At 43.6% G+C, this 26,220-nt stretch overlaps 1 protein-coding gene across 2 annotated transcripts in view; it reads right to left on the bottom strand.

Moving 5' to 3' along the window:
• Positions 1 to 26,220, bottom strand: part of SLC39A11 (solute carrier family 39 member 11) — a 549,521-nt gene that overhangs the window by 335,993 nt on the left and 187,308 nt on the right. The gene's annotated exons all lie outside the window — the stretch shown is intronic.

The raw sequence follows: 26,220 nt of genomic DNA, 5'->3' as shown, positions 1-26,220 counted from the left end.
ATAAATCTTTTCCCAAATTCCCAAATATCTTTACAGAAAGTATTCCCAGAAAAAGATTTCCAAGGCAGTTTCACAACTTTGCTTCATTAATAGTCTCTCACATCATTCCACAGAAATCTGTCACAGGACATCTCATTAGCTTCTCCAGAAATCAGCATCACAGATTTATTACACAGAGAATGAAAATTTCTCCAGAAATCAGGTTTCAAAAGCAGTTCACAACCTTGCTTCACCAATATTTCTCTCACAACATTCCACAGGAATCTCATACAGGACCTCTCATAAAATCTTCTCCAAAAATCAGCACCACAGATTTGTCACTCAGAGAATCTCTCAAAACACTTCCCAGAAGATTCTCACAGACTATTTCTAGCATCAAATAGTTTCACAGATAAAACAATTCTTCACATCAGCCAGAAAGAAAATTCACCCTTGGATAAATACCAGAATCTATATCTCAAACCTCAACATCAACCAAAACCTCCAATTCCTATTCAAAATTCAATAAAACCAGCTATAATTACCTTCTCACAAGGCATAGAAACCAAACTACCTGCACACAGATCCAAATCACCCGCCCAACTCTCAAATCTGACAGTTCGAATGTTCAAGCAGCTGATGCCGATCTCTGCACTAGGACAGCAAACCTGTGCAGGAGGTCAGCAACAGAATACCAAAAACAAAATAAAAAATACCCAAACCAAACTTCTCAAAATAGAAAAAAAAAAAAAAAACACCTTCAAAAACCCTTCAAAATCTTCTTTAAACCCTGTTTTTCACACTCAAGTAACTTTTAAACTTTTAACCCTGGTTACAGGAAGTTCTGTTTCACACAGCGAGTGGTGGGTGCTTGGAATGCACTCCCGGAGGAGGTTGTGGCGGAGACTACTGTACTGGGATTCAAGTGCCTTCTTGCATATCATATAGAGGGATACGGTAAAGTCGGGTCTCCAGAAAGGAGTACCTAAATGGGCCGCCGCGTGTGCGGAGCACCGGACTAGATGGACCTCGGTCTGATCCGGTGAGGGCGTTTCTTATATTCTTAATGTGTTCCAGAGCTTAATATTCTCTGAGTGAAAAAATATTTCCTCCTATTGGTTTTAAAAGTATTTCCCTGTAACTTCATCGCATGTCCCCTAGTCCTTATCATTTTTGATGGAGTTTAAAATCAATCCACTTGTACCCGTTCTACACAATTCAAGTTAGACAACTTTGGAGAAGAGAGTATTGTGTGTATACATGATTATGTATGTTTATTTTGTAAACCACTTAGGTCTTAGGCAGTGTACAAAAATTTTTAAAATAAATAAATAAAATTTTGTAGACTACAATTCTTGGCCCTCAGCCATCTCTTTTCCAAGCTGAGGAACCCAAACTTTTTTTAGTCTTTCCTCATACACAAGGAACGTTGAAAAGTTAAAAATTAAGCCCTCTGTGGCAGGGATGTACCTGCTACACCTTAATTATTTCACCTTGAGCCACCAATGAAAAGGTGTGAGTAAAATCTAAATACATACGTAAGAGCAACTTGCCCAATGAATGGTGGTAATATTCCTAGATAAACATAGGAATATGTGATTTATTGCCATTACTGTACACAGCACTGCACAGAATTTTTTTTTTTTTTTTTAATGTTGCTGTCTCATTCTATATGTGATGAAGACCAGTCAATTAAAAATTCTACAGCAGTGGGCCCATAGGTGTGGGGGGGGGAGGGGGTAACATGACCAGATGCTACAGTTTTCCACCTTCAAACAGTATGGGCTCCTTTTACTAAGGTGCGTTTTTAGCGCACGCAGGAAATTACCGCATGCTACACTTCTAGAACTGACGCCAGCTCAATGCTGGCGTTAAAGTGTAGCGCGCGCATGCTATTCCACGTGTTAAAACCCTAACGCGGCTTAGTAAAAGGAACCCTAAATGTTGAGCTTTAGCCACCAACAGAAAGGGACTGGGACTTTTATACCGCCTTTTTGTAATTTTGCAACCACACTCAAAGCGGTTTACATACAGGAACTTCAAGTATTTTCCCTGTCTGTCCTGGTGGGCTCACAATCTAATGTACCTGGGGCAACGGGGGGGATTAAGTGACTTGCCCAGGGTCACAAGGAGCAGCATGGGGATTGAACCCACAACCTCAGGGTGCTGAGGCTGTAGCTTTAACCATTGAACCACTCTAGAAATCAAAATGTAGCAACAGTGAGCCAAGTGTAGGACAATCCAGCCATTGTGACATCACTGATGAGGTTGGCTCTTATTGGTGGAATGAGGCATTATGACGTCACAATACCCGCTCTGGCTGAAACCTTTCACACAATTTATTCAGTTTTCTATACTGTTCCCCCAGAGAAGCTGACAACAGTTCACATGAATTTATTCAGGTACTCAAGCATTTTCCCTGTCTGTCCCGGTGGGCTCACAATCTATCTAAAGTACCTGGGGCAATGGGGGGGATTAAGTGACTTGCCCAGGGTCACAAGGAGCAGAGCAGGTTTGAACCCACAACCTCAGGGTACTGAGACTGCAGCTCTAACCACTATGCCCCACTCTCCTCCTACAGATAAGGATGAAAGCGACAAAAAAACTTTTCAAAACATTCTCATCTCCATGACAAAATTTGAGTATTCTTCAAAGCCAAGCTAAAAGACCATTTTTTTTCAAATCTGATTTCATCTCCTAACTCCCACTCAGTGTAAGATACTTATGTTCTTCCTAGCGTTCTCTCTGCAAGAAACTCCCCAACCCTATATGTGCTATCTGTCCAAATTAGATTGTTAACTCTTCTGAGCAGGGACCGTCTATTGCTTATTAAATGTACAGTGCTATGTACGCCTTTCAGCGCCATAGAAATGGTAAATAGTAGTCATACTCAAGATGTCAGAGCAGGTGATGACCAGTGGTTAGCAATGAGACATTCACCCAGTGCATAGTCTATTCATCCACCGAAGAGGAGAGCTGACCTTTCAATGCCCTTACAAGAGCAGTCCAATTTCTGCTGCTTTAATAACTCCCACCAGTCAGCAGTTATCAACCCTGTAAGGTTGCGGAAGGGAGGGAGTACTGCCACTCCTCTGTGGTCCCTTAACTGCACTCTACTCTAGGAAACAGAGAAACATGATAAAGGCCAAATGGCCCATCCGCAGCATCCACTATCTCCTCCTCTCCCTATTGGCTAAGGCTCTTAACATTTGCATCTCCTCTTCCTATAGGCTAAGGCTCTGTGCACCTGCATTGTGAGGTCATAGAGCTGCCCATCCGCAGGAACCATTATCTCTTTCTCTCTCCGAGAGATTCCACGTGCCTATCCCAGGCCCTCTTGATTTCAGACACAGTCTCCGTCTCCACCACCTCTTCTGTGAGACTATGCCACGGGTCTACCACCCTTTGTGTAAAAAAGTACCGTATTTTCACGCATATAACACATGCATAACCTTGCATGTTATACGCGTGAGCGCGTTTTACAAATTTTTTTTTACATAGTCCCCCCCCCCCCCCCGCAGGACTGCTCGCACCCCCACCCCGAAGGACCGCTCGCACGCACCCGCACCCCGAAGGACCGCTCGCACGCACTCCCACCCACACCCCCACCCTGAAGGACCACTCGCACCCCCACAGCCTCCCGACCCCCCCCCCTCATCATGTAGAAGCTCCTACCGGTGTCCTGCTGCTTCCTCTTGGCGGTCCCGGCCCTTCTGTGAGCCCTGCGTCTGCGCTGCTTCGTCTTTCGGCGGTCCCGCCCTTTCTCTGACATCTATATGTCGGTTTTCTGCGCGCTATACCCGTGTGCGCGTTTTACACGGATGCGCATTATCTACGTGAAAATACGGTATTTCCTTAGATTACTCCGGAGCTCATCACCTCTTAACTTCATCCTATGTCCTCTCATTCCAGAGCTTCCTTTCAAATAAAAGAGACTCGACTCATGCACATTTATGCCATGTCGGCATTTAAACGTCTCCCAACTTTCATCCAAAATATACAGATTGAGATCTTTAAGTCTGTCCCCATACGCCTTATGACGAAGACCAAGCACCATTTTAGTAGCCTTCCTCTGGACCGCCGCCAGCCTTTTTATATCTTTTTGAAGGTGCAGCCTCCAAAATTGTACACCAGTCTTATACAGGGGCATCAATACCTCCTTTTTCCTACTGGCCATACTTCTCCCAATGCACCCCAGCATCCTACTAGCTTTTGCCGTCACCTTTTCAACCCATTTGGCCATCACATACAATCCCACCCAAATCCAGCTCTTCTGTCGTGCACATAAGTTCTTCGCCTCCTAAACTGTACCATTCCTTCATGTTTTTGCAGCCCAATTGCATGACCTTGCATTTCTTAAGGGTGGTATACTGCTACACTACTGCATTTTGTAAGCTATAAACAACCCTAAGGGTTGTATATTGCAACCCCACTTCTATCTTTATCTGCAGGCTACTGGCAACAGCACAGAGCTGTGAAATCCAGACATTTTTACTACTCACTACGTGACCCTGAACAAGTCAATTAACCCCTCTGCAGTAAAACCTAAGATCCTGGTATGTCCTTCTTCCTCCCATCCCATCAGTTGGGCTTTTGTTTTTAACACTAAATGAACAGCAATGCAATTGGTTTTCAGGCATTTTACCCCAATGGCTAATTTATCACACATTGTTCCAAGTAAAGAGCTGAAGGCGAGTTACACCAATTTAGCATCCACTGTGAGATACATATATTAGAAAGTGTCAGGGAGTCACCTCTGAATGAAGCCCAGAAACGTCACACCATAAAAAAGCACAGGGATGCAGAATGCAGCGGTTCTGCGTGGTGTTTTCCACTGTGCTAATGCTTGTATTAGGTGTTGTCCAGCAGCCCAAAATGCATTGCCAGAGTTTGTCGTAAGAGCGGATAGCGTAGCTGGTTTTAAGAACGGTTTTGACAAATTCCTGGACATAAGTCCATAGTCTTGAGACATGGGGGAAGCCACTGCTTGCCCTGGATCGGTAACATGGAATGTTGCTACTCTTTGGGATTCTAGAATCTTGTTACTCTCTTGGATTCCGGAATCTTGCTATTCTTTGAGATTCTGTATGGAATGTTGCTACTCTTTGGGGTTCTAGAATCTTGTTACTCTCTGGGATTCCAGAATCTTGCTATTCTTTGAGATTCTGTGTGGAATGTTGCTACTCTTTGGGATTCTAGAATCTTGTTACTCTCTTGGATTCCGGAATCTTGCTATTCTTTGAGATTCTGCATGGAATGTTGCTACTCTTTGGGATTCTAGAATCTTGTTACTCTCTGGGATTCCGGAATCTTGCTATTCTTTGAGATTCTGTATGGAATGTTGCTACTCCTTGGGATTCTAGAATCTTGTTACTCTCTGGGATTCTGGAATCTTGCTATTCTTTGAGATTCTGTATGGAATGTTGCTACTCTTTGGGGTTCTAGAATCTTGTTACTCTCTGGGATTCCGGAATCTTGCTATTCTTTGAGATTCTGTATGGAATGTTGCTACTCTTTGGGGTTCTAGAATCTTGTTACTCTCTGGGATTCCGGAATCTTGCTATTCTTTGAGATTCTGTATGGAATGTTGCTACTCTTTGGGGTTCTAGAATCTTGTTACTCTCTGGGATTCCGGAATCTTGCTACTCTTTGGGTTTTGGCCAGGTACCAAGGACCTGGATTGGCTACCGTGAGAATGGGCTACTGAGCTTGATGAACCATTAGTCTGACCCAGTAAGGCTATTCTTATGTCCTTTTGCACAGGAGAATGAAGCTGTGATTTATGGTCTCAGTCAGAGCTTCCATGATGTCACAGGATCATTCAGGTGAGTATCATAAAAACATAAGAATTGCCTTCTCCGGATCAGACCCTGGGTCCATCAAGTCCAGCGATCCGCACACACGGAGGCCCCGTCAGGTGTACCCTGGCATAGTTTTAGTCCCCATATCACTGTATGCTTTTCAAGGGAGATGTGCATCTAATTTACCCTTCCCCGTATCACTCTATGCCACTCGTAAGGAGATGTGCATCTAGTTTACCCTTAAATCCTAGAACGGTGGATTCTGCAATTACTTCCTCTGGGAGAGCATTCCAGATGTCCACCACTCGCTGCGTGAAACAGAACTTCCTGATATTCGTCCTGGACCTGTCCCCCCTCAGCTTCAGTCTATGTCCTCTTGTCCGCGTCACATTGGACATTGTAAATAACTGCTTTCCCTGCTCCATTTTGTCGAATCCTTTCAGTATTTTGGAAAGTCTCGATCATATCCCCTCGCAGTCTCCTCTTCTCAAGGGAGAACAACTCCTCAAGTCGTTCCTCGTAGTCCAGGTTCTCCATACCTTTCACTAGCTTCGTTGCTCGTCTCTGCACCCGCTCTAGCAGTTTTATATCCTTCTTTAGGTATGGAGACCAATGCTAGACGCAGTATTCCAGGTGCGGTCTGACCATGGCTCTGTAGAGCGGTATTATAACTTTCTCTGATCTACTCGTAATTCCCTTCTTTATCATGCCTAGCATTCTATTTGCTTTCTTCGCCGCCGCCGCACATTGCGCCAACGGTTTCAGGGTCTTATCTATCAGCACACCCAGGTCCTTTTCCTGTTCGGTCTTTCCCAGAGTTACACCTGACATACTATACTTGTGATCTTTATTTTTTCTGCCTAAATGCATCACTTTGCATTTTTCCACATTAAAATTCATCTGCCATTTATCTGCCCACTTCTCCAATTGATTCAAGTCGCTCTGGAGTTCCTCGCTGTCCTTCTGCGATCCGATTGCCCGGCATAACTTTGTGTCATCTGCAAACTTGATGATTTCACTGGATGTTCCTTCTTCCAGGTCATTTATGAAAATATTAAATAAGATGGGTCCCAAGTACTGAGCCCTGGGGTACACCGCTAGTCATTTTTTCCCCATTCTGAGAACTTCCCATTTATGCCCACTCTCTTTTTTTCTGTTCTCTAGCCATTTGCCTATCCATTTTAGTATATCTCTCTCTATTCCATGGCCTTGTAATTTCCTGAGAAGTCTTACATGTGGAACCTTGTCGAACGCTTTCTGAAAGTCCAAGTATACAATATCCACCGGTTCTCCACTATCAATTTGTCTGTTTACTGTCCCAAAAAAATTAGTACTTTAAAATACTAACCTAAAATAATTTAGCCCAATATGAAGGATGACAGTTATGGGTATGCACTAGTATTATAAACAATTTAGGGACACCTGAGCGCTGTTATAGAATTGGCATTAAGGGGGGAAGCCATCAATGGACACTAACCAATTTAGTACATGCTAACTAATTTAGCACACGCTAACAATTCGCATGTGGTAAAGTCCTGATTCTATAATAAAGTAGGCACCTATGGAAATGGTGCTTACCACATGTCACAACTATATAAAGTAGGGTAAATATAGTTAATTACTGATATTCAATTCATTAAAATACTATACCAAGAATACCATAACATAAAATTAATTAAATATTTAATTTATTGATTTCTTTAATTAAAATCATATCCTAAAAACTAACAAAATTTATTAGTTATTCCCTTTCCTGAAGCCATGTTGACTGGCGCTCAATAGGTCGTGTGTTTCTAGGTGCTGGACTATGCTATCTTTGATCAGCGCCTCAACCATCTTTCCGGGATCAAGGTCTTTTTTATCCGCAATGAAGGAAAACCCACACAAATAGGATAAAAGCTATGACAGTTATATGCCATGAACTTCTAAACTAATCACAGAGTCCAATACAAATTTTAAGCTGGAAGGGAAGGGTAGGCCTAGATCTTCAAAAACCTCCTTGGAGTTAAAACAATCAAGGACTATATTTTTCCCTTAATATTCGCAGTTTCGGCACTCGCAACTTCGATTATTTGGCAAGGGTTTTCCCCCTCCCAGACTTACTTTTTTTAAAAACTCTACAACTTATTTAGGCTCAACTCCCGGACCCCTCCACAACTTACTTTTTAAAGCCTGGTGGTGTAACGATTAAGCAGAGCAGGAGTGGTCTTTGTACGCTCCTGCCTGTGCAGAGCCAGAAACAAAAATGGAGGCTGTGAGATGACAGCGGGAACTCACGGCAGCCATGTTTGTTTGTGGCTCTGCGCAAGGCAGAAGCACATGAAGATCATCCCTGCCTTGCAAACAAAAACGGCTGCTACGAGTTCTCGCTGTAGACTCGTGAGATTATAGTGGGAACTCATGGCAGCCATTTTTGTTTGCGGCTCTCACGGGGGCAGGGGCTTACACAGATCACTCCTGCCCTGCTTCACCATTAGACCACGTTGTGGAGGGGTCCGGGAGGGAGCTGGGGGTCAGTCAGAGTCAGCCCTATATTTATTTGCAGGCCGGCTCTGCCCCTAACCCCTGCGCATATTGAAGGGGAAGTGTATTTCTTTAATTGCATATCTACATATTTCTGCCTTTTGTAGATTTTGTTTCAAGTTATTTTAACACAAGAAGAGGGAAATCTTCCTCAGACATTCACTGTTAGGTAAATGCATCATTTAATGTATCAAACTTTGTCAATATTATATTACCTAATGCAGGACAAACTATGAATCTCGATCACACCAACTTTAAAATGCTGAAATAATTCACTCATATTCTTCTTCTGTGATACCAGTTTGGACAGAAGAGCTACTATTAATAAATCCATTCTGCCAAGCATCTCTCCCTCTTCTTCCACCAGTGCCTCTAAATTTGAGGAGTGGGCTGTCAGCCTAGAGGCCTATGGGAGATTATATCAGTCTGGCTCTGGCATGGGAAGGCAGATAGACCCTTCGTGCAGGGAGACTGTGTTAAGTATCCCTGATATGTTTTAAGTTTCCCTGATTGAATCATGACTAGCTAAAAGGTGTTAATGTCTGATTAAGAGGGTGCTTAGGACAATGGTGCACAGATCAAGCCAGAGACTTAATCCCATCACCATGCTTGCAGATGTCACACTCTCCTTTGTCAATTAAATTGACCATTGTCTCAAACAGTTTGCAAGTTCTAAACAGAAAGATACTGGGAGATACAATATTTTCTCTAGTCAGAATAAGATTCCAAGGTATAAAAGCCTGCTCTCGGATCTATCAAATGGGTGTCTCTTTTCAAGCTATCAGGAGAGGGGTCTTGGCCCTCTCTCTCTCTTTCTATCTAGCTATCTCTTGGCTCTTGGCTTGGCACTCTGGTTCTCTCTTGAGCTCTCTCTATCTCTCTGTCTATCCTTCTCTTTATCTATGGAACACGAAACATCACCCCATCCCCCTCTCTCTGCCTTTCCCTGAAACTTCACACTCAATTCCTTCTGGACTCTGTAAGGCAGGGGAACTGCTGGGCTCTCTATTTAAGTGTAATACTCTCTACTTAATTGTAATGATTATAAATATTGCTTTTCTGTAAGACTATTTCTATAATATATTCTTTATGCAAAAACCTCTGGCTGTGCCTCTGATTCTACTTCCTGGTGAGTCATCGGTGAGGGAACTGAACCTGGGACCTGGCGTTGGTCAGTGCACATTTCACTTAACCCCTCCAACCTAACATTGTGGGGGTGCGACCATCCTTACATTTTATTAAAGTGACATGGGCGATGTACTTTGCAATAGTCACACAGGAGAGAAGTAAGTGACGGAGTGAAAGGCTGAAAAATGGCACCTGCTTTTCATCCGAGCCTACGATTAGGTGAACCAGCGCATTACCACAGGAACCAGGCAATACCGCTACCCTTTTCCAGTTCTTTGATAAGGCACCTAGGGCTCCTTTTACTAAGCTGTGGTAGCGTTTTTTGTACGTGCTGCAAATTACTGCGCACTAACCCCCGCGCTACGTGGAAAAACTAACGCCAGCTCAATGGAGGCGTTAGCGCGTGCGCGCTAAAACCACTAGCGCAGCTTAATAAAAGGAGCCCATGGTGGAAGTGAGGGGAAAACAAACACAGTAGTAACATAGTAACATAGTAGATGACGGCAGATAAAGACCCGAATGGTCCATCCAGTCTGCCCAACCTGATTCAATTTAAATTTCTTCTTCTTAGCTATTTATGGGCAAGAACCCAAAGCTCTACCCGGTTCTGTGCTTGGGTTCCAACTACTTGAAGTCTCTGTCAAAGCTCACCCCAGCCCATCTACACCCTCCCAGCCATTGAAGCCCTGTCCAGCCCATCCTCCACCCCCCCAAACAGCCATATACAGACCGTGCAAGTCTGCCCAGTTCAATATTTAATATTATTTTCTGATTCTAGATCCTCTGTGTTCATCCCACGCTTCTTTGAACTCAGTCACCGTTTTCCTCTCCACCACCTCTCTCAGGAGCGCATTCCAGGCATCCACTACCCTTTCCATAAAGTAGAATTTCCTAACATTGCCTTTGAATCTACCACCCCTCAACCTCAAATTATGTCCTCTGGTTTGACCATTTTCCTTTCTCTGGAAAAGATTTTGTTCTACGTTAATACCCTTCAAGTATTTGAACGTCTGAATCATATCTCCCCTGTCTCTCCTTTCCTCTAGGGTATACATATTCAGGGCTTCCAGTCTCTCCTCATACGTCTTCTGGTGCAAGCCTCCTATCATTTTCGTCGCCTTCCTCTGGACCGCCTCAAGTCTTCTTACATCCTTCACCAGATACGGTCTCCAAAATTGAACACAATACTCCAAGTGGGGCCTTACCAATGACCTGTACAGGAGCATCAACCCCTTCTTCCTTCTACTGACTACGCCTCTCTTTATACAGCCCAGCATCCTTCTGGCAGCAGCCACTGCCTTGTCACACTGTTTTTTTGTCTTTAGATCTTCGAACACTACCACCCCAAGGTCCCTCTCCCGGTCCATGCATATCAGCTTCTCTCCTCCTAGCATAAACGGTTCCTTCTGATTATTAATCCTCAAATGCATTACTCTGCATTTCTTTGCATTGAATCACTTTACTTTTTTTTTTTTTTTTTTTTTTAACTTTTTTTTACAGCAGACAAGATTGGGACCAGCGAGCCGTTACATCAAAATAAAGCAGGAGATATACGCGAGAAAGCCAGACAAACTGCCTGATTCGAGTCTACGCATTTGTTTCAGGTGCCATTGGATTAAAATACGAGGAGGAGAAGCTAAGAAGTTACAGCTATTTAGTTCGGAAAAGAAACGCCTGAGGGGAGACAGGATTGAGGTCCATGGCATAGTAAAGGGGGCCATCTTGGTGGGGGCGCTGACATCTGTTCTCTTCTCCACCCCACCCCCCTACTTCCATGCACGCGTGTCCCTTCCTTTCCCCCGTACCTCTTTAACGTTCTACGCGCAAGCAGCAACTTCAACCTGCTGCTCGCGCCAGCGTTGGCTCTTCCTCTGCTACTACTAGTATTATTTCTATAGCGCTACCACATAAGCAGCGCTGTACAGAGTCACAAAGAAGAAGACAGTCCCTGCTCCAAAGAGCTTACAATCTAAACAGGCAAAACAGACAAATAGGATGTCATTGATCCAGTTAAGGGGAAGGGTTAATCAGCTGGCTGGGTTGGAGGGCAGAGGGGAGTACAGGACAATCAAGCCATTGTGACATCACTGATGAGGTTGGCTCCTATTGGTGGAATGAGGCATTATGACATCACAAGCTCAGCTCTGCTTCCCAAAGACTGAAACTCTTCACACTACTACTACTATGAATTATTTCTATAGCGCTACCAGACGCACACAGCGCTGTATAGTTACAAAGAAGACAGTCCCTGCTCTAAAGAGCTTACAATCTAGACAGACAAACAGGATGCCATGGATACAGTTAAGGGGAAGGGTTAATCAGATGGCTGGGTTGGAGGGAAGAGTAGGGTTAAGGATTAAAAGCTATATCAAAAAGGTGGGTTTTCAGTCTGCTTTTAAACAAGGGAAGGGGCCTGACGGACAAACTTGGGTAATTTATTCCAGGCCTAGGGGGCAGCTAGATGAAAGGAACGAAGCCTAGAATTGGCAGTGGAGGAGAAAGGTAAAGCTAAGAGCGACTTATCTGAGGAACGGAGTTTTCTGGGAGGTAAGGAGAGAGAAGCGAGGAGAGAGATTGAGGGGCAGCAGAATGAACACACTTGTAGGTCAGGAACAAGATCTTGAACTGTATGCGATGGCGGATAGGGAGCCAGTGAAGTGACTTAAGGAGAAGGGGGGACATGAGCGTAGCGAGGTTGGTAGAAGATGAGTCGCGCAGCAGAGTTTTACACAGATTGCACGGGGGAGAGGCGACACCGAGGGAGACCAGTTAGGAGTAGATCGCAGTAATCTAAGCGTGAGGTAACGAGAGCTTGGAGAAGGGTCCGGGTCGTGTGCTCAGAGAGGAAGGGGTGAATTTTGGTGATATTGAAGAGATAGAAGCGACAGGTCTTAGCAGCTCTGGACCCGCGCCTAGGAAATGACATCAGAGGAAGAGCTGACGCTGGTGCGAACAGCAGATTGGGGTTGCTGGTCGTGCAAGAGGTATGGTGGAAGGGAAGGGACGCAGACATGGAAGGGGGGAAGGGAAGGAGCGGATGGGGGCGGCTCTCACTCTCACTACACCACTGAATGAGGTCTCCAAAATCCTAAGCGGTGGAGAATAGGTAAGAGTGAATCGATTTTTCAAAAAAAACAGCGGAGACGCAATGAAATTACATGGGAAGACATAAAACAAACAGGAAGAAATATGTTTTTTTTACTCAAAGAATAGTTAAGCTCTGGAACTTGTTGCCAAAGCAGTTAGCATAGCTGAGTTTAAGAAAGGCTTGGACAAGTTCCTGGAGGAAAAGTCCAGAGTCTGCTCCTGATACAGACATGGAGAAATCCACTGCTTGTCCTGGAATTGGTAGTTTGGACCTGGATACTGGGCTAGAAGGATCAGAGTTTAACATAAGAACAGCCATCCTGGGTCAGACCAAACGCCAGATTCAGCAGAGCCTACAAACAGGCGTTCCTCCTCACTGCAGTTTTCCAAAGCTTTCATGCATTTGACACGAAATCAAAGTCACTTGGAAACAGCATCTACCACCCTTTCCGTAAAAAAGTATTTCCTCAGATTATTCCAGAGCCTTTCACCTCTTAACTTCATCCTATGCCCTCTCATTCCAGAGTTTCCTTTCAAATGGAAGAGACTCAACTCATGCACATTTACGCCTCGTAGGTATTTAAACGTCTGTATCATATCTCCTCTCTCCCGCCTTTCCTCCAAAGTATAAAGATTGAGATATTTAAGTCTATCCCCATACACCTTATGACGAAGACCACGCACCATTTTAGTAACCTTCATCTGGACGACTTCATCCTTTTTATATCTTTTTGAAGGTGCAGCCTTCCAATTTTACTAAGGACATATTGAACCTGAAGGAACAACAGGGAAAAACATCAATATCTCAAAGAAACCCAGCCCACTCTAAACCAACCTTCCCCCCTACTCATTAATACAAGTAGCAAACAGTCCCAGAAGACCTGGACTCTTAGAGCTCTCTGAGGTAATTAACTCCCCCTTGTCCCTCATACACGAGCAAAACTGTGAGATGCCACGAGGGTGCAGGGATGATTCCTAAAAATAGCAAGCAAATGATCAATCAATATCACTCAGGTCATCCACTACAATATAAGGAACTAGTGTTAAGCCTGTTACATTAACGGGTGCTAGAATATATATGTCTGTCTGTCTTTGTGTCTCTCTCCCTGCCCCAGTCTCTTTCTTCCTTACTCCCGCTGTCTGTCTTTCTTTCTCTTTCTTTCTGTCTGTTTGTCTCTCTCCCTACCCGCTGTCTTTCTTTGTCTGTCTCCCTTTCTTTCTGTCTGTCTCTCTCTCTGCCCGCTGTCTTTCTGTGTGTCTGTCTTTCGTTTTCACGCGCTGAGAAACTTCAGCTCCAGCCCCCTTCTCCCACCTACCCTTAAATCACTCCTTCTCAGCCTGAACAACCGCCAACCACAGTCCGGACGCTGAGCGTCGGTATGCCTGCTTCCGTTATTTTAGTGCTCTCATTGGTCCTGTTAGATGGAGTGAGGACAGCAGACGCCATCATGGTCACCGCCTCCATGCTTGAGGTGCCTCTGCATGCGCAGTAGAAGGAACTAGCATCACCGAGGGAGGGCTATGGGGAAACCGCCGCTGGCTCCTTCTGCTGCGCATGTGGGGACACGGCACCACGGAGCCACGAAGACTGAAGTGCGCATGAGCGCTAAGGGTATTATTATAGCGGATAATACCCTCTCTCCCCCACCCCCAGAAAGGGAAAAGCAATCCCTGGAATTCCATTAGTTTTTAGATAAGATGTAGATATTATCACAGCTCGATTATTAGAATTTTTTTCTATTTCAACGAACTCAAATATATATATGGACGCGTTAGTGGTTAGCGCACGGGTCGATTTAGCGCATGCTAAATCCACGCTAAAACGCTTAGCGTGCCTTTGTAAAAGAGGGCCTTTAAGTTTGGTGTAAAATTTTATTAAGAATTTTCCGGAATTACCTGAAGTTGCTACACGTTATAAAAAATGATTAAATTTATAAATAAATTATTAATAATAATAATAATAATAATTGCAGCTGATTCAAAATACTGCAGCAAGATTGATATACACTCTGAAGAAATATGATAATGTTTCTATATTTTCTAAGAAACTTCATTAGCTGCCTATAGAGGAACGTATAGAGTTTGTCTTATTCATCATATTATAGAGGCAGAGGCTTCCGATCACCTCACTCTGCTCTTTTCACGTTTGCATTATTCATCTAATAGATTGAGTAATACATTTTTATTGCAGTTTCCTCCTTTTAGAGGTATATTGTTATTTGGAAATGATTTGCCCACACAAATAAGGACAGAAGTTAGTTATTGGAAATTTCATAGAAAGTTGAAAACAGTTTTATATGATAGATTGTAAAGTTAGCACTTTTAGTTAAAAAATTGTAAAGACATCCTTTTATCCATAGAATTATTACGGCTTCTTTTTATGTAAATTGCCTCGAACTAAATGGCATTAGAGCGATTCAGAAATCTTGTATTAGATTCATTATTTATTTTTAATTTTAAGTATTTCTATACCACACCACTTGTAGTCTAAGTGGTTTACATTCGGGTACTCAACCATTTTTCCTTATCTGTCCCGGTGGGCTCACACTCGGTCTTAATGTACCTGGAACAATGGGGGATTAGGTGACTTGCTCAGGGTCACAAGGAGCAGCGTGGGATTTGAACCTGCAGCCTCAGGGTGCTGAGGCAATAGCTTTAACCACTGCGCCACGCCACCTGCTCCGGGGGGGTCAGCTTGGTGGCAGTGGTAATGCTGTGCACACTGGCATCTGAAAAACCTGGACTCGGAGATGTTTTAGGGGGAGCCTCGATAGCCCCCAGTAAGGTGGAAATCCAGTCATCGAGTAACAACCACCACCGGGGATCAGATTGAGGGTCTACGAGTGCCACTGATGAAGGAAAACTACTGCAATTAATTTAGGAGGGGGCAAAGCCTGGGAAAAATCCCCACGTAATTGTAAATAAAGGTTCACGGCACTGGAAACCTAAGGGACCAGGATGAAACAGTTCAGTCCTTCCCCCTAAAAATCCTGTCCATTCCTGCTCATAAACGTGCCTACCCAGAGTCTGCAGTCAAACACGTGTTTAGGCTTCAGTCTTCCTGCCAAACACTCCCAGTTACACCTAAAAGGCAAACGAGTAGCGTAGTCCAGTGGTTAAGAGCACTGGCCTAACAACCGGGAAATCTTGGATCAAATCCTTTTGGTCTTGGACAAATCACTAACACTTCGTTGCTTCGGGAGAAATTCTTTAAATTGGGCTCAAAAGTGGCGCTGGAAAAAATTTGGCATTACTGCTATTCTGAGATAAATATGCTTCAGAGAACAGCACTTGGAGCCAAATCCTGCACCTACAGTTGAATGCTGGCAAAAAATTCCAGTGGTCAACTCATGTTTATATTAAAATTTCTTGCCTAAAACTCTAAGTGGGTTGCAATCATCCATACAAAATTCATTTACGGGAAAGACAACAATTGCAAATGTACACATTAAAATATAAAATATGGCTTCTTTTATAGCGAGCTCATCAATAAAACCTTTCCCAGCTTAATAAATCTTGAGCAGTCAACTAGAACGCTCCACATTTTTACATGGACATAAATAACCTAGCTTAGAAGCAAAACTCCTTCACAAACAAATGAGTTCAACATTCTTACATAAATGTACTTGACCTGGTAATAAACTCCACAATCTGACCCCTCCTATTGAGAAAGATGCCTGACTTGTTGACACATAGGGGCTGATTTTGAAAAGGGCGCCTAACTTAAATGGCAAAATAACCTTAAGAGGATCAATAATTGGTTAAAAAAATTTTATTGGGTGATAGGCAATGCATTTAACTATTTGGGCCACATCCTCATCTCGCCCATTGTAAAGAACCACAACGACCCCAAATCTACAACATCCAACTACAGACCAGTATCCAATATCCCCTTCTTCACCAAACTGATGGAAGGTCTGATTAACGATGCCCTCACAAACTACCTAGATAAATTCTCAATCCTTCACGAATACCAGTCAGGATTCTGATCACACCACACCATAGCCTCCATCATAGATCACATTGCACAACTACTCAGCTCAGGAAAAAATGCACTAATACTCCAATTCGACCTTAGCAGCACCTTCAACCTGGTGGACAATAGCATCCTACTAAGCCGTCTACACGCCATAAGTATCTCGGGCCACGTTCTCAACTGGTTTAAAGGCTTCCTAAAAAAACAATCCTACCAAGTCACCAGCGAGCAAAACTACTTCCAGGCCTGGACCAACCCCTGTGGTATCCCCCAGGGTTCTCTGCTATCCCCCAGGGTTCTCTGCTATCCCCCACTCTATTTAATCTATACATGTCCTCCCTAGGCCAGGAACTATCCAATCTGAACCTTCAATCATACATCTACGCGGATGTCATCACAATCATCGTCCCCATCTCTACATTGTCATCCGAAACCAGACACTTCATCTCATCAATCATCAACCAAGTAGAACAATGGTCAACAAACTCCAAACTAAAGCTAAACCCAGAAAAGACCAAAATATTTATGGACTCTCCAACCAATAAGCCAACCGAATCGTCTATCAACCTAAATGGAAGAAACCTCCCAATTAACCCTACCATAAAAATCTTAGGAGTCACCCTAAACCAGCACTCATTCAGAAAATCATTAAAAACCCTTCTATTCGACAAATTTACCTGACCCTTCAATTCGGCTCCACACCTACCTCGTCTTACATATCCCCCCCCCCCCAATTTTGCCCTGTCTCATAACTGTTCCTCCAAATCTAACTGATGTTACCTCGCTGCCCTTACAGCATCTCTTGTTGTATCAAGTTTCAAGTTTATTCAAATTTTGATTAAACTCAAATCAAGCTTCTAAGCGTTTCACAATTTATAATAAAATAGGGGAAGTCAGTACAAACAATTAAACCCACAGATAATACTTAATCAAACAGAAAACAACGGGGAATAAGGGGGGAACTACAAAGTTAAAAGTAAAGAATACATAAAAGGGAAGTCACAAAAGGGAAGTGGGAGGTCAAAGTTATTGGGCTGCTCTGACTGAGTTCTGGATTTATTTAAGTATCATATGCATCAAGGAAAAGATAGGTCTTTAAGTTACCCTTAAATTTATCTAAATTTGTTTCCGTCTTGATATGAAAAGGTAAAGAATTTCATATCGTGGGGGCAGTAATAGTGAAAGAAGTTGCTCGACGTGTGCTAATAATTTTTAATGATGGGACATGAAGGAGGTGCTGAGAAGAGGATCTTAAAGCTCGCGTAGGTTCATGAAGAATGAGAAGTTTATGGATAAAAGCCAGTTCGTTTGGCATTTTGTGTCTTAAAAGAAATGATAGCTATTTTATAGATGTTGCGATGTGGTATTGGAAGCCAATGAGCAGATTTTAGTAGGGGGGTGACGTGGTTAAATTTTTTCTTACTTGTAATAATTTTTATGGCGGTGTTTTGAATCATTTGTAAACTAAATTAAACTAAACTAAGCTTTAGGTTTATATACCGCATCTTCTCCACTGAAGTGGAGCTCGACACGGTTTACAGAGTTTAAAAAATATGGGAAGAGAGAAGAGAAAGAGTTTACAAAGCATAAAAAGAGGGGATGTAATCAGGAGAAGAGATTATTATATGCTAGAGAAAAGCTAGGTTTTCAGTTGTTTTCGGAATAGTTGGAGGCAGTCCAGGTTCCGCAGCGGGACAGTGAGGTCGTTCCGGAGGCCGGTGATTTTGGAGAGGAGGGATCTACCCAGTTTACCTGCGTGGAGGATGCCGTGTTGAGAGGGGAAGGATAGTTTATGTCTGTGGGCAGATCTGGTGGTAGTTGGTGTCGGAGCGAGGAATGTCTTTTTGACTGTAAAGCGCATTACAGTAATCTAGTTTTGATATTACCAGAGAATGGATTAAAATGTTGAGAGATGAAGGGTCTAAGATGTTAGGAGGGATCAAATCATCCTTAGTCTAATAAAGCAATTCTTTACTACGGTGTTAATTTGTGGACGGTAGGATAGTTTATTATCTATTATGACGCCTAAGATTTTGGTTGATGACATGGAAGTGATACGGGTGTTGTTTATTTTAATGGGAAATCTAAGCTGAATGTTATTTTTCCAGGGAAAGAGGACACATTTGGATTTAGATAAGTTTAGTGATAACATGTTTTCATGGAGCCATTGACAAATTTTGCAAATTTAGAGTTGAGAAGAAGAACGTCATCAGAATTGTTAGCATCAATAGGGTAAATGAGTTTAATGTCGTCTGCATAGGCGTAGGCAGTGAGGCCGATCGATTGGCAGAGTGTTAGAAGAGGGGCCAAATAGATATTGAAGAGTAATGGGGACAGTATAGACCCTTGTGGGATCCCGAAGTTGTTATGTATGGGTGAAGACATGGAATTGCTGAAGGAGACGATGGCAGAGCGGTTCGTGAAATAGGAAATAAACCATTGAAGGATTTGTTCAGAGATACCTGACGGGATATAATTAAAGCTATTATTATTAATAATGGTGCCTAACTGGGCATTTTTATGGACAGAGCACGAGTTAGACGCCATTAAGCGCGATTCTCCAAAAACTTAGGCGCCTGAAAGGTAGGCCTATAAAACCCTTACTTACATTTTAGGCACCTAAGTTTTTACATAGGCATCACTAGTCATGATTCTGTAAAACGTGATTGACACATGGCCAGTGCCTTGTTTTTAGGCGTTGTTTATAGAATCAGCCCCATAATGTGCCGAGTCCACCAACAGTCAAGATAACGAAGGGAATAGACTTAGTAGATAGAGACAGGTTGTTCACCCTCTCCAAGGTAGCGAGAACAAGAGGGCACTCTCTAAAGTTAAAAGGCGATAGATTCTGTATAAACGTAAGGAAGTTCTTCTTCATCCAGGGAGTGGTAGAAAACTGGATCGCTTTTCCGGAGGCTGTTATAGGGGAAAACACCCTCCAGGGATTCAAGACAAAGTTAGACAAGTTCCTGCTGAACCGGAACGTACGCAGGTAAGGCTAGACTCAGGGCACTGGTCTTTGACCTAAGGGCCGCCGCAGGAACGGACGGCTGGGCACGATGGACCACTGGTCTGACCCAGCAGTGGCAATTCTTATGTTCTTAACAAATGCATCGCCAGCTCTGACCTTAATGATCTTTTTTGGCATATTCACCGCTAATGCTTTTGTCTTAACTCTGTTGTCTGACCAAACAAAGTCTGGTGAATCTTCATTCCATAAAGATGTGTTCACAATTTTTTTTAGTGTACAATTGAAAAGAAGGCATGACCATGGGAGGAATCTGGACAGGTCAGGCACATTCACTAAAGATGTGCGCATAATTATCAAATTCAGAGATCCGCGCCTAACTTACATGTGAGGATTGACTCCAGGTTCCAGTTGGTGTAAACCTTCATGCCCATTTGCTGGGTGCAAATTCTGACACTGCATCCAGTCTATAGACGGTGGCCAACTTGGGCCCCATTTATAGAACAACATTAAGCTTGAGTGCCATTTGCTGAATCTTATCCAAAAAGTACTTTTTCCTGTGCACATTTTGGCAACTTTCCAAAACAAAATGTAAGCGGATATATCTGTCTGTAAATTTCCCAAAGCATGAAAGTGAGCACGGAGCCTTCTCAGTCCTGCCCATGGAAACTCCTCCATTCAGGCCGGATAAGCTCACATGTTTATAAGCTGAATGAACGAAGGTTTTATACAAGGCAAAATGTGTGCAGAAATACTTTGGGGAAATACCCTCTTTGGAGCTATTTTCATAAAAGGGTGTTCTGGTATAGTGTGCTAGTAGCCAAGCATGAAGCTTGAAGAAACACAGGTGTACAAGTGTTTGCAAAGCACATTATTGCTGTCTTCAGATAGATACAAGCCTGTTCCTTCACAACGAATAGGGAAAGTCTTATGAGAGCTGGCTTCTGGTCAGACCCAAACACGGTATAGAGCAGCTCCAAACCATTCACACACAAATCCAGGTTGGAGTCTTCAGAAATTAATCAATCAGAGCAAGCTTCTGACCTTAGGCATCTTGCCTACCAACTATGATGACCTAAGCTTCAGGTTGCTCCTCCCCTTCCTGGTACTGCAGCCAGCTTGGAGGATCCCTTCCTTGAGGCTTCTTCTGTTTTGTTCCCATTGGGGATTTTTTTAGTTCCTTCATTTCTGAGCTCATCCTCCTAGCTAGACAAGCTAACATATTCTTAAGGTGGCCTGGTGAAGAAGTGATCTTAAGGGGAACTAGATGCTTCCTCAAAAAGTGCCTATATGGCAAGTCTCAAAATGCACAAATGGACACATTTCCTGTCTGCACTGCCGGGGGTGTAGTGTGAGTAGAGTACAGATGGAGTTTGCAAATATGTGCTTTGATTATAAAGTACACTATTCTATACATCCTCCCACCCCTCCCGGAGTACTTACATGTGTTATCACCCAAATTCTATAAAGCTGAGTGCGCAGGTTTTGCACGTAATTTAAAAAATATGTTCCATCACGCTCCTAGCTTAACTGTTTGATTAGATGCCAAGAGGCTTTAATCATCCAATAAAATTACTAATCATTGGTATTAATTAGCATTAATTTGGTGCAATTTCCATAGGGAGCAACCACAAGGATGCGAGGAACTGTGAGGGTCATGGGCGTGCCTAGAAGTTAGACACGGGGGCTATAGAATACTAGCAGTTACGCACAAGCATTTTCACCAGTCATTTGGCTAGCGTTAATAATAATAATAATTTATTTTTGTATACCGCCATTACAGCAATCGAATGCAAATACATAGAATGCAATATAAACAGTACAAATGCAAACATCAGATCTGGAGTTCTGAAGGACCTACAAGAAGAAAGTTGACTATGTTGAGAGATAAGAGCAATTTAAAAGGAAGATAGGATTAAGAACAACAATTAAGATCCTAGCTTGTTAAATAGATAGGTTTTTATCTGTTTTCTAAAGTCTAGCTAAGAGGAAGCGTCTAAAGCCATTTTTGCAAGCTCTAAAGCCTGGCATGGAATTGCGGAACTGCTGTTACGGAATCTGTGCACAGAATGCCATCATCCCGGCACCTACGTTTTGTAGCGTGCAGATTTCAAGATTATCGCGGGACTCCTGAGCGTGTCCCATGGCGCTCCATTTTTTTTGCGGCATCACGCGCGGGTTAGTAACAGGACTCTGAAGCCGATTTAACGTTCACTAGCTTTTCAAAAGGCACGCTAAGTAATGAAATGCGCACTCTTGATGCTGTGGCGTACTGGGCAAATATTTCCATTCCGAACCATGATTTTGAGTCAGCCCAAAATAAAAGACATGGGGCTCCTTTTACTAAGCTGCAACAGCGTTTTCAGCGGTTCACAGTCAAAAGCGCGAGAGACAAATGCACGCCGACATTTGAGAGCGGACAATTGAGCGCAAGACTTCAGTGCGCCGCTCTAAAAGCTTATTTTAAAGGGCTCCAAAAGGGGGTGCGGGGGAGTTTACTTAATAATTTTGGCACTGCTGTTGGGGGTGGTTTTGGGGGGTGATGAAGCAGTGAGATTCTGGCCCCTATCCCTAAATAATAGATTCTAGAGGGTTGTAACCCCCCCCCATTATACAGAAAACGTAACTTTTCCCCTAAAATTAGGTAAAAAGTTACGTTTTCTGTATAATGTGGGGGTTACACCCTCCACACCCCCCCCCAACACGGCAGCACGAACACTATTAAGTAAAGTGTGGGGGAGTTCCCCCCACACCCCCGTTGGAGCCCTTTAAAATAAGCTTTTAGAGCGGCGCGCTGAAGTCTTGCACTCAATTGTCCGCTCGCGTGCTTTTGTCCCGTCACCATTTTTAGCGCACGCAGGATTTTAGCGTGCGCTAAACCCGTGCTACGCGGCTAGAACTAACGCCAGCTCAATGCTTGGCGTTAAGGTCTAGTGTGCGCTAAAACCGCTATCTCAGCTTAGTAAAAGGAGCCCCAAGATTAACTAGGGTGCAGCTCTACCCTCTGGGAAACCTCCACCTTCTGCTGCCGTACACCTCGCTGCACCCTTTGAGAATTTACCCCTACATCCTTACAGCACTGTACAGCTCAATTCATGCATACGTAAGCGCCTTTCCCAGTGGCACATGCTTTACGAACTATAAAATCTTTATAAAATTAGAAGAGTGCAATGTAATTTCCAGTTTGTCCATCCCTTTTGAGAAAATGGTTCACAGTTTACAGTGAGAAGCAAGCCAAGGTCACGGACTGCTAAGTTTAAGCAAAAATCTACCTCTAAATTCTCTATAAACAGCCAAGCTGAGAAACAGCAAAGATCAGGCAGTGCAACCACATAATCATCACACCCCCAGAAGAAGGATGGTGGAATTGAAACAAATGGAGAATGTGTCAGAAAGCTGCCTCTCCCTCCGTAGCCCTAGGGGCTCCCAGTTAAACCACCTCCTCCTCATCCTTACATGAGCCAGCAAACTGATCGTAACAGCTCATTAATACAAATTGGATAAGAGCCTGCCCCCTTCCCCACCAACACAATGCCACGACACACCATCTGCTAATCAAAAAAACACAGACGTACAATAGCTGGATCACATTTAGAAAGAAAGCTGCATTTCTAATTCAAAGAGCTGATGGGCAGAGGTTCAGAAATGCATAGGAAAGGTTTTCTGTTTACAGTTACCATATAGTATACTCGCCTATAGGTCACACCTCTAATTCCCCTCTCATACTGTCCACCAAGTAATTTGCATATAAAAGTCATCCCTTCCCACCCTCTCCAGTTTCAGAATCTCCCCTTCTCCTCCCTATTCCCTTCCTTCCACTGGGCCTCTCCAGTCTCATGCATATTACCCCCCTTCCTTCCCTATGCCCCTGCTCTTCCCTTCCTTCCTTTCCCTATGCCCTTCCTTCCCTTCCCTATGCCCCTGCTCTCCCCTTCCTTCCCTATGCCCCTGCTCTCCCCTTCCTTCCCTATGCCCCTGCTCTCCCCTTTCTTCCCTTCCCTATGCCCTTCCCTATGTCCCTGCTCTCCCCTTCCTTCCCTATGTCCCTGCTCTCCCCTTCCTTCCCTATGCCCCTTCTCTCCCCTTCCTTCCCTATGTCCCTGCTCTCATTTGTAAAGCTACTTCAGTCACCAATGCAGGGCCTTCTACATGCCCATGCTCACGTGCTTGCTGGGACATGCCCTCTTCCCAAGAAGAAATCATCACAGAAAGAATAGGGAGGGGAAGGGAAGATGGTGGAACAAGCAAAGGTAGATAGTATCTTCCATATTAGTCCACGTCCGACGTCTAACTTTAACAATGGTCAAAAATTTTGCAACTTATGCACGAGTTTGTACAGTAGATGATTCCATTCTCTGGTGTCTGCGTCCTGGATTGAAATGTCTCTGCTGATAAAAAACATGGAGATTTAGAGCTTTAATTAATCCAAACCCCCTCCCCTCCCAAGCTGAGCCAAGTGAAAGTCTACTCCAACACAGCACAATTCCATCAATATAGCTTTAGCCCTTGGCCCCTCTCCAAAAACTTCCATCAGATTTCACAGTGCTTCCTGGACAGAGAGCCCAGGGATGAAGCCACCGAGAATTACACGGAAACCCTAGCTCATTTCAAGCAGGACTATCAGATGGGAAAGTGATTCAGTCGCATCATCTTGGGGGCCTTATGGGACTGGCAACCAATACGTTTGACACAGATTTTATTTTCAGAAACTGATGTGAAATATATTTTTACGTTTTAGAACATCCATCTGAATTTATTTTGACTTAACTACTAGAGAGTGAGATAGCATATCTTATCCCTCCGAAAAGTCCCTTCGGACCTCTAACAGCTTGGTGAGGTTCTGAACTTACAGCTGCCGTTAACAGCTTCCAGCACACGTCTGATGGATGGGACATTGTATTTTCTTCTGCAAGTTGTACGGCAGCAGACGGTGGAGGTTACCCAGAGTCCTCTCACGGCAGCACCCAGGTTGATCAGAAAGGAAATGTTTGCCCAGTACGGCACAGCATCGGGGGGGTGCAATCATCAGTGTGCATTTCATTCGATGGCATGCCTTTTAAAATCACGCGAACGTTAAATCAACTTCAATGTCCTGTTACTAGCCCACGCGTAATACAGCAAAAAATGGGGTGGTGACAGATCAAAACCATGCCGGACAAAAACGCACCGACTAATCCCACGCAGGACTTATGCGCTCTGCCTTAAAACAGTTCCTGTTACCGCTCTGAGTATGGAAGGGGGGGAACCCCCACTAAACTTACAACCCCCGTTGGGGGTTGGGGTAGAGGGGAACCCCCACTACGCTGAAAACTGCTGAATACCCCAAAAAACGAAGAAAAACGGCCTAGAAAATGGGTGGCAGTAAGGGCCAGATTCTGTAATTGGTGCCTAAAAAAGATAGGTGTCTAAAGTTAGACCCCTATTGCACGTCAATCACACTTAGGCGCCCATTATAGATTCGGGCCTAGCTTAAAACTTAGGCACCTGCAATGTAGGTCAGGGTTTAAAAGGCCTACTTTATAGGCACTTAAGTCCTTTAAAGGATTTGCGCCCTAAGTCTTCTTCCAACCCTATACACACCTACTTCGGTGTTAGGCGGCAGATAAGGTGCCATGGGATAGACGCCTATTTATGTAGATCACGCCTAAGAAGATTAGGTGCCTATCTCCCAATTAAATTTTAATTTTTTCAATTATGAGCTTGTTTAAAGCTCATTATTGAAGCCTCTTTTCTAATTAATCCACATCCCCCACTTTTTTTTTTATACTAAGCTACAGTAGAGGTTTCTACCACAGCCCGGTACGCTAAATGCTCCAACGCTGCTCTGACGCTCAGAGAATTTATATCAGCGTTGGAGCAGCGTCAGAGAATTTGGTGCTCCGGGCCACAGTAGAAACCTCTACCAAGGCTCAGTAAAAGGCAGCCTAAGTTCGGCACCTTTTCTGGAATTTTCCCCTAAGTGCTCACACTATAATTTAAAGAAATGGCAACGTTAGCTCATGATGTGTAAAGTAGAATTCAAATATCCCAGATATTTCCTTAAGTGTTTTCAAATGTCTTCATAGGAGTATCAGAGGTGAAGTATCCTTTTTTTTACGAGGGTCATAAATAATGCACACAATTTTTTTTTTTTTTTTAATTTACATGTTTTATTTTTTTTCAAGTATTTCTTTACAGTCCTTCAATATAGTCTCCCTGCTTTGCAATGACCTGAGTCCCAACGTCTGGGAAACTTCATTATTCCATCCCAAGACACCGTTTTAATTCAGTTGCCGAATGGCTCGGGTACCGGCAGAAGAAATCTCTTCCAGAGATGCAAAACGATGTCTACGCATAGGTTGTTTCAACTTTGGAAAAAGGTCGAAGTCTAGTGGTCTCATGTCTGGACTGTAGGGAGCAGGAGGTAACACCTCCCAGCCGTATTCGTGTAGTTTTTCAATGATGAGTGGAGAGCTCCATCTTCCCCACTGCCAAAAAAATTTCAACGAGCTCAATCAAGTCAAACAAATGATTTTTGCTTTGGACCATGAAGGCATCATCATCATCACAGACAAAGTTCCATGTGGAAGAAGTGTCACAGTAGTGTATTATTGTGATTTTTTGCAAAAAAATACAGAGAAAAATGCACAAAACTCAACCTCAGTAGTTCTTCACGACAACGCTTGCCCACATATAGGGAATGTTGTCATTGAAAAACTACACGAATATGGCTGGGAGGTGTTACCTCCTGCTCCCTACAGTCCAGACATGAGACCACT

The sequence above is a fragment of the Geotrypetes seraphini genome, chromosome 10 (genome assembly GCF_902459505.1).
Source record: "Geotrypetes seraphini chromosome 10, aGeoSer1.1, whole genome shotgun sequence".
Lineage (NCBI taxonomy): Eukaryota > Metazoa > Chordata > Amphibia > Gymnophiona > Dermophiidae > Geotrypetes > Geotrypetes seraphini.
This window is presented reverse-complemented; position numbering and strand designations above follow the sequence as displayed.